The sequence below is a fragment of the Bos grunniens genome, chromosome 26, assembly GCF_055505025.1.
Source record: "Bos grunniens cultivar Pamir isolate PY7600 chromosome 26, Bosgru_T2T1.0, whole genome shotgun sequence".
NCBI classification, from domain to species: domain Eukaryota; kingdom Metazoa; phylum Chordata; class Mammalia; order Artiodactyla; family Bovidae; genus Bos; species Bos grunniens.
This window is the reverse complement of record NC_141190.1, coordinates 7,824,990-7,839,360: the sequence shown is the minus strand read 5'-3', so window position 1 is coordinate 7,839,360 and position 14,371 is coordinate 7,824,990. Positions and strand designations below refer to the sequence as shown.

General features: G+C 37.9%; 1 protein-coding gene across 9 annotated transcripts in view; it reads left to right on the top strand.

The window, feature by feature from the left end:
• PRKG1 (protein kinase cGMP-dependent 1) overlaps positions 1-14,371 on the top strand; it is a 1,415,798-nt gene that overhangs the window by 838,554 nt on the left and 562,873 nt on the right. The window lies entirely within an intron of this gene.

Genomic DNA, 14,371 nt, shown 5'->3' with positions numbered 1-14,371 from the left:
AAAACCAAGCTATGATAATCTGTAATTTAGCATAGAAATAAAACAGCAGGGGAAAAGATTTTTCCCAAGCAATAACAACACACCTTGCTTCACATATGTTCCCAAAGACAACAGCAACGTGGAAAGATGCCTCTGTGTTGAGAAAGTTACAGTTTAAACTGTTGGATTGCAGCTAGGCACGTGTGACACTGTCGTCTTGTCCAGGGTGATGGAACCTCTTCAGCTTCTTTTGCTTTTCTTTGTGCACGCCCCTGTTCAAAGTTTGGCTAGAACAGAAGGAAAGAAGTTCCAAGGTAAAACCAGCATAGGCAATTCAAACATTCTACCAGGATTCATTATCCCTAGTGGTAGAGTGAAAAGATGCCTTGCCTTTCATTTACGGAACACTTTATCTGAATTAAAAAAATAACCTAAAAGCCTCTGGCAAGGATGAGATAAACTGAGAAGCAAAAGGCCCAGATAATTCAAACTACATCATCAACTATTGAAAAGGAGAACTGGCAGTGTTCTCAAATACCCACAGAGTCCTCTTTTAAAGAGAAAAAAAAAAGTGTATGAAACTTTAATTTTTAGAGCAGCTTTAGATTCCTAGAAAAACTGAGAGGAAGGTACAGAGATTTCCTTTATTCTTCCTGCTCCTCACATGTATATTCTCCCCATTATCAGCATCTCCCTCCACAGTGGTGGGCTTCCCGGGTGGTTCAGTGGTAAAGAATCCACTTGCCAGTGCAGGAGATGTGGGTTCGATCCCTGAGTCAGAAAGATACCCTGGAGAAAGAAATGGCTACCCACTCCAGTATACTTGCCTAGGAATTCCCATGGACAGAGAGAGCCTGGTGGGCCACAGTCCATAGGGTTGCAAAAGAGTCAGACTGGCCTGAGTGGCTAAACAGCAAACAATCACAGTGGTACATTGCTTACAGTGGGTGAACTTAACCTTGGACACGCCATTATGACCTAAAGTCCATGGTTACACGGTTCATTCTTGGTTTTGCATACCATATGCTTTTAGACAATTAGAGTCTCTTGTTTAAGAGAGCTCACTGCTTTTGTGGTGAAAATGCAGGTGAAGAGGCTTGATTTTCATGAGGTGATTGTGCTTCAGGCAAGGGCACAGATCTTCAACCCAGAGCAATAACAGTACAATTCCTGGAGCCTGCAGCCTTTGTGCTGCCATTCTGGCTTAATGACTTTTACTGTTTAATATATTACAAAGACTTTGGACTTCAAAAATAATGAAGTACAAACATGAATGACAATTGTAACATGTATTTTTACTGATGATTGAGAAGAAAGGGACTACACATCACATATTTTAGATTTTGACCTTACATAGAGTTACTTTACCCATGTGAGTGAAAATGGAGAAAAATGCAGGTTTGGAGAATTTTGTTTGTTTGTTTGACTTAGCTCCTTTTAAGAATTCATATGCTAAGTGTCCTTTACTGAAATTATGTATTGCAGTAGATTAAACCGGTGGCTTTCAAACTTGTTGGCTATAAGCCTTAATGAATATGACTTCCCTGGTGGCTCAGATGGTAAAGCGTCTGCCTACAATGCAGGAGACCTGGGTTCCATCCCTGGGCGGGGAAGATCCTCTGGAGAAGGAAATAGCAACCCACTCCAGTACTCTTGTCTGGAAAATCCTATGGGCGGAGGAGCCTGGTAGTTACAGTCCATGGGGTTGCAAAGAGTCAGACACAGCCGAGCAACTTCACTTTACTTTCTTTCTTAATGAATATATTTTTTTTTAATATTGCAGTCCATTAAATTGTTGTTCAGTCGCTAAGTTGCATCTGACTCTTTGCAACCCTGTGAACTGCAGCATGCCAGGCTTCCCTGTCCTTCAGTATCTCTTGGGGTTTGCTTAAGCTCATGTCCATTGAGTTGGTGATGCCATACAACCATCTCCTCCTCTCTTGACCCCTTCTTCTCCTGCCCTCAACCTCTCCCAGCATCAGGGGCTTGTCCAATGAGTCAGCTCTTTGAAAAATACAGACATACTTATTTGAAACAAACTTATTGTTCTTATTTTAATTTTGATCACAATCCATGTAACTCCCAGTTTGGACAAAAACAAAGTAGATAAAAACTTCTTATGCTTTTGCCTATAAGGCAACATTTTTAAACAGGAAAAATTAAACCCGTGTTTAAATTTAAAAGGGTAAATAAATATATTATCAAGAACACACAATGTACTTCATCTTTTAAAAACTTTTGATAAAATTTATGTTGAGAACTAATAATTCAGTTATTAATTAATCTGGAAGGAAATATTCCCAAATATTTCTAGATTAGAACTTGGAAACAAATGGGGTATTCCAAGTTAGAGGCTAAAATTTTAATTTAAAATGTTTTATGAATGATCTATACTAAATGGTATCCAGCAAACTTTTAACTTTAAAAATAAAAATTACAAAAAAAGCAAATTGGTATCCACATTTTTATTATTTCCTCATACTTGATAGTTCTGATAAAGTCTGTCTTCATAGATCTTGTTTCTAGAAATGTTTACTCAAACTGCAACATTTTAGTTAGGCCCGGAGAGGGAAGCCTGGACTTGAGAGACTTTAGCAGTTAAGGTTTTCAGAACTCTCAGTATTCAGTTTTCTACAAGTAGAGAATTAAGAGGAAAAAGGAAACTTTATGAAGCCCTTATATGAAAATGGATATTACTAAACATGTGTTAAAGTGTCTGTTCATAAATGCAACATATGTGTACTTGCAACAGAAAATTGAATATATAGATTTCTAACTCAAAAGAAGAAGTCTGGGTTGAAGATACAGATTTGGGACCATTCAGTAATTAAGAGAGCAATAAATGGGTATAGAATAAGAATGCAACTCTTAGATTCACCCTTATCTAGCGATTGATAAAGAACTGGGGCTCCATGATGATAAATAACATCAGAAGAATGGTTGGGGTGGGGGGTACAGAAAGGTGAGATTTTAAGGCAGTGAGGTATAAATTCCTTTTTACCATGGAAAAAATTCCTTTTTACCAAGACATGATCAAATTCAGCAGATGTCTCATAGAAGTACTGAGGGAAAAAATCACTTTGATTTGGAAACTAGAAATTATTGGCAGTCTTAGTGAAAACAAATTCATTTAAATGATGCTGAAAGTTAGGTTTTACTGGGATGATAGCAAAATTGAAGGCAAGAAGAATAAATATAATTTTCCACTAAGCCACACCCACAGAATAATAGAATTTAAAATTTGTAAGATGTCATCTTAGCAGAAAGCATAAGAAATTTTGTTTTACTAGATAGAGGGTGATTTACCTGATTCATTATTTACAAAGAGCATAAATAAATTTGTGACAAATTCTTGAATGCTGAAGGAAAGTCCTGGATGAGTATAGGATTTTTAAGCCATTGTATTGGGGAGGCAGATGCAGTATTCTACAGAGCTCTCCTTGATGTCACTACTAAACAGACCAATAATCTAAGATTTATTATGCCCTTACACATTGCTTTTTTACTTCTCCATATAGGATAGAGTTGAAAAAGCTAGTGAGTGATGAGTGATCACTGTATCTCCCTCAAGTGTCTTCAAGAGGTAGATTCTGGGCATCAAGAGTCATTTTTGTTGAGAGTAATTTGATAAAAAGGATTCCAACAAGAGGCTTAGTAGAGGTTTTGGTCTTACAGGAACAGGGTATAGTAAACAAATCGATACTGAGGTCAGCCGTGAGTGAATGGGTTGCTATTGTAACGACCAAGGTGCCAGAAGTCATGAAGCTGTAATATTGATCCTGCATTTATTGCAATTTATATTTTGAGTACCTCAGGACCCTTAGTAAGTAAGTAATATTTTTTCTACTCTGTGTCCCCAAGGTTTTTTTTTTTTTTTTTTTTTTTGGTATTCTAAATTTTATTTTGTCTAATGGATTTCTTTTTTTTAGTTTAAATTTATTTTAATTGGAGGCTAATTACTTTACAATATTGTATTGGTTTTGCCATACATCAACATGAATCTTCCTCGGGTGTACACGTGTTCCCCATCCTGACCCTGCTTCCCACCTCCCTCTCCGTACCATCCCTCTGGGTCATCCCAGTGCACCAGCCCCAAGCATCCTGTATTCTGCATTGAACCTGGACTGGCAGTTCGTTTCTTATATGATGTTATACATGTTTCAATGCCATTCTCCCAAATCATCCCACCCTCTCCCTCTCCCACAGAGTCCAAAAGACTGTTCTATAAATCTGTGTCTCTTTTGCTCTCTCACATACAGGGTTATCGTTACCATCTTTCTAAATTCCATATATATGCCTGAGTATAGTGTATTGGTGTTTTTCTTTCTGGCTTACTTCACTCTGTATAATAGGCTCCAGTTTCATCCACCTCATTAGAACTGATTCAAATGTATTCTTTTTAATGGCTGAGTAATACTCTATTGTATATATGTACCACAGCTTTCTTATCCATTCATCTGCTGGTAGACATCTAGGTTGCTTCCATGTCCTGGCTATTATAAACAGTGCTGCAATGAACACTGGAGTACATGTGTCTCTTTCAATTCTGGTTTCCTCAGTGTGTATGCCCAGCAGTGAGATTGCTGGGTCATAAGGCAGTTCTATTTCCAGTTTTTTAAGGAATCTCTACACTGTTCTCCATAATGGCTGTACTAGTTTGCATTCCCACCAACACTGTAAGAGGGTTCCCTTTTCTCCACACCCTCTCCAGCATTTATTGCTTATAGACTTTTGGATTGCAGCCATTCTGACTGGCGTGAAATGGTACCTCATAGCGGTTTTGATTTGCATTTCTCTGATAATGAGTGATGTTGAGCATCTTTTCATGTGTTTGTTAGCCATCTGTATGTCTTCTTTGGAGAAATGTCTATTTAGTTCTTTGGCCCATTTTTTGATTGGGTCGTTTAGTTTTCTGGAATTGAGCTGTAGGAGTTGCTTGTATATTTTTGAGATTAGTTGTTTGTCAGTTGCTTCATTTGCTATCATTTTCCCCCATTCTGAAGACTATCTTTTCACTTTGCTTATAGTTTCCTTTGTTGTGCAGAAGCTTTTAATTTTAATTAGGTCCCATTTGTTATTTTTGCTTTTATTTCCAGTATTCTGGGAGGTGGGTCATAGAGGATCCTCTGTGATTTATGTCGGAGAGTGTTTTGCCTATGTTCTCCTTATAGTTTCTGGTCTTACGTTTAGATCTTTAATCCATTTTGAGTTTATTTTTGTGTATGGTGTTAGAAAGTGTTCTAGTTTCATTCTTTTACAAATGGTTGACCAGTTTTCCCAGCACCACTTGTTAAGAGATTGTCTTTTCTCCATTGTATATTCTTGCCTCCTTTGTCAAAGCTAAGGTGTCCATAGGTGCGTGGATTTATCTCTGGGCTTTCTATTTTGTTCCATTGATCTATATTTCTGTCTTTGTGCCAGTACCATATTGTCTTGATGACTGTGACTTTGTAGTAGAGCCTGAAGTCAGGCAGGTTGGAAAAGAAGAAATAAAACTCTCACTGTTTGCAGATGACATGATCCTCTACATAGAAAACCCTAAAGACTCCACCAGAAAATTACTAGAGCTAATCAATGAATATAGTAAAGTTTCAGGATATAAAATCAACACACAGAAATCCCTTGCATTCTTATACACTAATAATGAGAAAATAGAGAAATTAAGGAAACAATTCCATTCACCATTGCAATGAAAAGAATAAAATACTTAGGAATATATCTACCTAAAGAAACTAAAGACCTATATATAGAAAACTATAAAACACTGGTGAAAGAAATCAAAGAGGACACTAATAGATGGAGAAATATACCATATTCAGGGATTGGAAGAATCAATGTAGTGAAAATGAGTATACTACCCAAAGCAATGTATAGATTCAGTGCAATCCCTATCAAGCTACCAATGGTATTTTTCACAGAGCTAGAACAAATAATTTCACAATTTGCATGGAAATACAAAAAACCTCGAATAGTGAAAGCAATCTTGAGAAAGAAGAATGGAACTGGAGGAATCAACCCAAGTTTTAATGTACAATGTTAGTAACAGCTTCAGCATACCTAAGGTTTAGAAAATACTAAAATTTTAGATTACTAATGAGCAAAAGCCCAACATAAATTGTTATATGGCATTATTATCCTGTCCAAGCATTCTAATAAGCAAGAAGTTTCTATAACAGATTCCTCTGATCAACTATTTTAAAGTGTCTTGGCAATTTTTTAAAAATTATTTTTATATAATAAAATCCTACTACTTGCATTTAAAACCCAAGATCCTGATCACCAGTTCCAATGTGTTGGGGGATTTTTCCCTCACCACCTGGAAGTTCTACAACACTGTCTGAGTGTCCTACCATTCAACTCAATTCTGATAGTATCTACTAAGAGATAATTTTAGATCCCACAAATTAAGGACTCAGTCCCACAAGGTTGGATTTTCCAGGCAGCTCAGTGGTAAAGAATTTGCCTGTCAATGCCAGAGACGTGGGTTTGATCCCTGGGTTGGGAAGATCCCCTGGAGAAAGAAATGGCCATCCACTCCAATATTCTTGCCTGGGAAAATCCCATGGATGGAGGAGCCTGGCAGACTACAGTCCATGGGATCACAAAAGAGTCGGACATGACTTAGAGACTAAACAACCTAGTTTAGTCCCACCCTTAATTCAGATGCTATTTGCAAGCTCAGGTTGCTACCCATGCTAATGACCAACTGGCTGTAGATCCCAAGTTCTACAACCCCTCCTTTTGTTTGGTTAATATGCTGCAGTGGCCCACAGAACTTGAAACCATTTACGTGCTTGATTGTCATCATTGCCATGGTCAGTAACTCAGTTGTGTCCTGCTCTTTGAGCCTCATGCATTGTAGCCTGCCAGGCTCCTCTGTCCATGGAATGTTACAGGTAAGAATACTACAGTGGGTTGCTGTTTCCTACCCCAGAGGATTTTCCCGACACAGGGATCAAACCTGTGTTGCTTGTGTCTCCTGCACTGGTAGGTAGATTCTTTACCTCTACACCACCTGGGAAGCCCCAACTTGCTTGACTATGGATTTACTATTATAGGATATAATTCAGGAATAGCCAGATGGGAGAGATGTGTACAGGAAAACATGGGGAAAGGCCACTGAACTTCCATGCCCTTCAGGTGAGATGCATTTTGGAATCTCTTAAATGTTTACCAACTCTGAAGTTCTCTGAACCTTGACCTTTTGGGATTTTATGGAGGCTGTGTACAGTGCCCATCTTCCCTCCCCAGTGGTTTGGGGGGGTGGGAGAGATGAGACTGAAAGTTCCTAACTTCCAATCACTAGGTTGGCTGCATTGTCAACCAGCCCCTGTCCTTGGATGTGGTCCAAAAGTCACATAAGTAACATAACAAAAGACACCTTTATCTCTCTCATCATTTAGGAAATTCAAAGAGTGTTAGGAACTCTATCCCAGAAATCACAATACCACAAAAAGAAACCTGAAAATCATTTGTTTTCAGTGAATAACCATATATAACTAGTCAATCATGATTGGTCTAGTTTTATTTTCTGCCCTTGTAACTCTTGGGGGAGATGAAGTGATACCATTAAAAAAAAATGTTAAAACGTGCTTTCTGGTTATGGCTTTGTACATATTTGGTGACTTGTTTAAAACATAATTAGAACTCGAAGCATACCCCTGGGTAATACTTGCCTTACTGGAGTTATTTACGTATTTTCTTCCTTTAAACTATGAATTTAAGGTCAGGGTTATTGTTTAATTTTATTTTATTTGTATGTTAGTGATTATACAATACCTGGTAAATGAGTACTCAGTAATTATTTACTGAATAAGTAACTGAATTTAAAAGTTAACAATTAGATCAGTGTCACCTAAATCAAATATAAAGTCGTGAGAAGGAATGTCCAACACAAAGCAAATGGATACTTTAAAATGTGGTTCTTTCTCAGTTAAAAGATGGTGTCAATAAAATGAATTACTCCAAGGAACAAACTGTAATTTTTTATGAAGAGATGGTAGGTCAAGATAAACATGAACTGAAATAATCTGAGGCATGGAAACACTGTCTTCTTCAAAACAGAATAAATCTGCAGCAGCTATCGTTGTTTCTCTTCTCTACCCAAGAGTTCAATACTAATTTTAAAAGAGGAAAGAAGTCATAATTGAAGCTAAGCTAGTTTTCCATGTGTTGCATTGGTAAGCAGAAGCTGCAGAAACATTCAGACCCATTCAAAAGAATGAAACTCCATCTGTAGAGTGTTATGTGCTTGGGGTCAAGTGAAGGATAACCCAGGAAAATACCAGTAGTCATTTCTGTTTGTGGGAAGAACTCTTGAAATATGCAAAGAAATGAAATTCTAGGACTCTTAAGAAGCAGGATCTGATAGGAGGTGTTAGTGTTACCTTTATTACTGGAGTGGGTATCCATTCTCTTCTCTAGGGGATCTTCCTAACCCAGGGATCCAACCCAGGTCTCCTGCATTGCAAACAAATTCATTACTGTCTGAGCCACCAGGACAAAGACACCTTTATAGTAGGTAAGAATTAGAAGTATAGAAGAAGGAGCATGCATTTACCATCCCATCCTTGTGCCCTAGAAGGCAGCCCTTAGGGGATGACACAGGTGGAAACCAGGAAGAGATGGATTGCTTTCTCCAGGGAGACTCTTCTTTTTCGTGTGTGTATTATTTATATTTGTTTCTTTGAAAATACTTTCTGAGGTCAATGTGGAGAAGGGAAAATTCCTTGCCCAGAGTTTACTTTCTCAATTCTTGAGTTGGGACTCAAATCAGAAACTGTGATCTAAGCGTAATGCATGTTTTATTTATGGATAATCCATTAAACCTTTATTAATAAGGAGTAAATGGTAATTTTCTACCCAATTTGTTCTGTCTTTTGTGGGAGGAAATTGATTTTCCTCATCTTTATGTGTGAAACTCCAGTGTCTTGGTCTCCAGAAGGGAATGAGCATGCTTGGAAACCAACAGCAAAGGAATGAGCTGCTTTCCAGGAGCACATGAGAAACTTTTTTTTCCCCCTCCTCCAGCTGTATTTATTTATTTATTTTGTAAAATAGGAAGGCTTTTATTTGCTTGTTTTTTCTATACAATAGGTATTTGTTGGTTATCCATTTAAATTATATCAGTGTGTACATGACTTTCTCCAAGTCCCGAATTATCCCTTCCCCCAGGCAGCAATAATTTTGTTTTCTAAGTCTATGAATCTCTCTGTTTTGAAAGTACCATTTCCATTTCATTTGTACTGTTTCTTCTTACTTTCCACATAAAAGGGGCATCGTGACATTTCTCCTTCTCTGACTTACTTCACTCAGTATGATGTTCTCTAGGTCCTTCCGTGTTGCTGCCAATGGCGTTATTTCCTTCTTTCTAATGCTTGAGTAATATTCCATTGTATCTATGTACCACATCATCCTTATCCATTCCTCTGTGTATGGACATTTGTGTTGCTTCCGTGTCTTGGCTATCGTAAACAGTGCTGCAAAGAACACTGAGGTGCATGTATCCTTTTGGACCATGTTTTTCTCTGGATCGCTAATTATCAGAGAAATGCAAACCAAAACTACAATGAGATATCACCTTACACTTGGCAGAATAGTATCATCAAAAGATCCACAAACAACAAATGCTGGAGAGTGGAGAGAAGGGAATCCTCCTGTACCATTGGTGGGAATCCTCCTGTACTATTGGCACAGCCACCATGGAGAACAGTATGGAGGGCCCTTAAGAAAACTAAAAATAGACCCATACCATATGACCCTGCAATCCCACTCCTGAGCATATATCTATCCGTCTATCACTCTATCTGTCAATAAATCTGTCTTCCTTTTGGTACTTTTCAAACTTAATTACAGATAGTTCACCATCTCTAAGCATGTCAGTTTATATATTGTCTAGACTATTAATAACTTCTTATAGTTATTTACAGATAAACACATATGAAGTTTATTACCAAGTGTGTTTTCAGCTTGTAAGCCCCTACACATTTGACAGTGTATGTGTAAGTCTTACTACTGGAATTGAGGAGCCTGGATGTCTTTTGTCTCCACAGAGAAATCAGATAAAGTCTTTTAATTTTGCCCCACCCTCACATTCTCCCCCTGCAAATTATTTTCCTATCCATCTGCTATTTCACATGCTCACTGGACACTGCTACAGTTCAAGCCCTCCCTTACGCTTTCCTGTATGTCTCTTCCATCTTTCAATCCATCCTTCTTAAAAATGTCGATTAGCTACCCAAAACAGATTTCAGAGAGTTAAAGCATTGATTTTGCTTTTGCCTGATTTCAATCTAATTCAGAGATGTTAAGTGACAGGGAGTTGTATTGTTGTACTATCCATTACCCATAGGTACATAAAGGGGTAGGTTTGATTGATACAGATGGGAAGGGAAACTAGAGGTTGTGAGGCAAAGAGTACCACCACTGCTCTTTGATGCTTTTCTGGCTGCTGCAGCTCACCTACACAGTTATTAGAAAAGGCTTCTGCCCTGGTCTGGTAAAGGGACCAGGATTTTGCTTTTCTTTTTTTTTTTTTTTTAGTTTCCAGGACTGTTATGATATACAGTAAAATTGGGAGAAGTGATATTAAGAATACTGATCAACTTTACCAGTCTCTTTCCAATGATCTCCTATGGTCTTCAGTTTCTTTATCTGTCAAATGAGGGGCTGGACCAGAAAAATATTAACTATGGTTCCATTCTGTTTTATAAATCTGTGGATTCTATTTAGTTTTTCAAAAAGATGCTTGTGGGATTTCTATCCAGAACAGACAGATGGGAGATAGTAGAGAAGCAAGATTAGATTGCCTAAGTTCACCTTCTAGTTATATAGCGTTAGTTAATTATTCTGAATTTATTTTTCTCTAAGATAGGAGTAACAGTAATTCTTCCTTCGTAAACTGTTGTGAGAATTAGATGTGTGGAACAATGTATGGCGCATGGTAACCATTCAAAGAATGTGCTGCTTCTGTTATGTGTTGTATTTGGTGTTGTACATGATGGAAATAAATGGTGGCGTGAAGAGGCCAGGTTTTGAAAGGAAGAATGATGTGTTCTCTTAAGAACTCTGCTGAGAATGAGCAGACTACGGCTCTAATTTCACCCTAGTGTGTACACCAGAGAGTATAACTCTCTTGGCAAGTTCTGTTATATCTCTGGGAGTTTATTTCTTGGACTGAGAATTGAAAGAGTATAGGTGAAATAACCTCCCATTTTCTTTGTCAAATTAAAATTCTGATGTAATTCTGACCTATTTTTTTATGGCAGTTTCTGAGTAATGGACACTATACATTTTAAAACTGGTCATATCTTTTGCTTTGTCTTCTTAGTTTAAAGCTGGACTTGGGACCAAACTTAAACAATTGTGGAGGTTGTTACCAGGGCTGGCTTCAGGGGTGTGCATACATGCTGTGTTGTCACGCAGGGATCCAAGGGCCTTAGAGGACCTTACTCTTGGTTTAATGCTCTGTTGTCACCATCCTGGAATACTTGTATTTATTTATTTTAACAAGGGACACTGCATTTTCATTTTGCACTGGGCTGTGGAGAACTATATAGCTGTTTCTAGATCTTGATACAGATCTTTTTCTTGTTGGGCTTCATCTTTGGCTTCATTTTTACTATTCTACCTATTCTTTCTCTGATTATCCTACATGCATTTTGTGAGCTGCCACATTGCCATTTGGTGAACAGGCAGAGAACAGATATATAACAGGCACTGATATTTCTGTGAAGATTTGTTCCCCAAAACTCCTAGTCACATTCGTCTCAAAGTCAACAACTTTTACTGTTTGTGTTGTTCACGTTGGTATTGAGTTGTGTATTACTGAGTATCATCATGTAACTTTGCAATGTGGACATCTTTACTTCTCAGGTTATTGTAACCTCTTTGAGCTCTTATATCTCCAATGGTATCCATCTTCATGGGAATTGATCCTAACATCCTCTAAGGAAATAACTGTTGAATTAATTTAACTAGAGGTTGAATTGATTTAACCAGCTAAAAGAAGAAAAGAAGAGATGTTTTAGCCAAGAAAGGGAAACCTGGAAAAGGACCCTAGAGGGTGGTCACAGAGGATCATCCTTAATCGCTGATTGAATTCCTCTCTTCATAACACCAGTTGTGCAATCATTCTCAATCTTCTTAATCTCTGGAGCCCTTTTCAGTTTTAACAGTTATTGTGGACCTCACAAAGCTTCTGTCCATATGGATTATAGCTAAAGTAAGAAATTTTTACACTGATTATTTATACAGTTTAAAAAGAACAAAATAAACCCATTACATGATAACTTATTAACATATTTTTATGGAAAATATTTTCCCCCCAAACAAAACTTTATGATGAGTGGCCTTATTTTGTGTTTTTCAAATCACTCTAACATCTGGCTTGATAGGAGAAAGCTGGATATTCATATCTGTGCATTCTGTATAGAGTGTAACTTTGTAAAACTCCACTGTATACTCTTGAGAGAATTAGAATATAAAGGGCAAATAATGACTTATTATTATGAAAATAGTCTTTCCTTCGTGGACCCTTGAAAACGTCACAGGGGCCACAAGTGGTCCCCAAGCCGCTCTTTGAGAGCTGCTGGAGTAGAGGAACTTCTCTCTCCCGTGCTGGTTTTCATATGCAGTGACACAGTGCGCTCTCCCATTCCTTTAGCTGAAAATCTTCACGTTTACTAACTTGGATGTTCCAGGGGTTTTCTCAGAGTATAAGAATATCAAGGGCTGGGATCTGAGAGTTATCTAAGATTCTTCTCTTTGCTTACATACTGTGATCATGGTCAGATCCAAAGAGAGAACCAAGCAGTTGACACCCTCACTCATCTAAACTTGAGGCCATAGCCCTTTCTACAGGATGCTCAGTTTCTTAGCATAATTTATTAGGTCCATTATTTTTGGTTTGATGATGGAAAACAATAGGATGTGGCTCAGAATAAAATCTTTGGTGAAAAAAAATACTGAAATAATTACTGGAATAAATTACTGTGTCATTCCAGGTGTGATGTTTTGTACATCTTCATGCATATTTTAATTGTTATATTTTGAAAATATGTATCAGGCACTCAGTTTCAGTTTATTACAATTGGCTGCTCTGCATTAACAAGCTTAAGAGTGCCAAAGTTCAGATTAATTATGCAGAATAGCACTGACAGACTGTTATTATAAGCTATATTTAATTTGAGCCTACAGATGCTAAGTAAAATAATAATGATAAAGTTATTTACTTACATTTTGCTTCTAACTCAATAGTTTGCAGTGTTAACTTTATAGCTAATCTTTATAAAGCCTGTTCCAAATGGGTATTTGGAACAAATTTCTATTTCTCAGTGACGGATCAACAACTGCAAAGCAAGACAAGACACTTTGGGAGCTATAACTGGTTTCCAAAGATTGGTGTTTGTGTTTAGCAAACCTGTCTCCCTAAAAGTTACAAGTAGATGAACTTTAGGAAACAAATGGACATCTAGGGAGTTTAGTTCCTCATTCATACCTCATCCAAAATGGTTGTCTGTGGTATTTGGTCTTTTGAGACTTACTGTCCTGCTCTGTTCTGTCCCTTAGGGAGACGCCACACTCTTACCAACCGTGATCTCTTCCTACTCATCAGGGAAAGAGGTTGAGGTTATAAACTGGGACCCAGATGGTGGGGCTTGATTAGAGATCATGTGTGAGTCCAAGAAGGTTAGGCATACTTTGAGCCTAAATTTCTTACTGATTGTATGACCTGGGGAAATTTTCTTAATCTCTGAGCATTGTCACAGTCTTTGTAGACCAGGACCTGGGGATTGGAGTCAACAAGAAGAGGGTGCAGGGGACCCAAGTCTCGAGTGAAACAAGGGTGCTTTATTTGCAAAAACGCATGTTTATATATCTTCATACAAGGCAGCTTTTGGTAGTAAAAATAAAACTGAGCAAAAACGAAGCCAAGCTAATAACAATCTTCAAAGGGCCAGAAAGCATCCCATATCCTGAGTAAGAGGGGCATAACTGAATAGATTGCATTTAAGTAAGGTCACTGAAAGGAGTCACTGAAGGGGGTCACTGAAGGGAATCCAAGTAGGTGCCCTTTCTCATGATCTCAGTCCTGAGAACTGCGTGCAGCTCTGCTCATTCCTGTTTTCCAGGAACCAATAAGGAATAGTGAATCCTTGAGAAATGGCACACAAAAGAAAAGAATAACATATTGGATCCCTTAAAGCTGAACGTCCCTTGACAGAGCATCAACTTCCAAGAAGATATCATGTTTCAGGAAGACATCAAAGTAGCGATAATGTGGAAGATGAGATTGAGGGGGGGAGGGAATCTTGAGATCCAAAGTCATCTGTTTGGTTCACTATTTAATAGCCATGCAATAAAAACTTGAATGAAGCTCCTTACTGTAGGG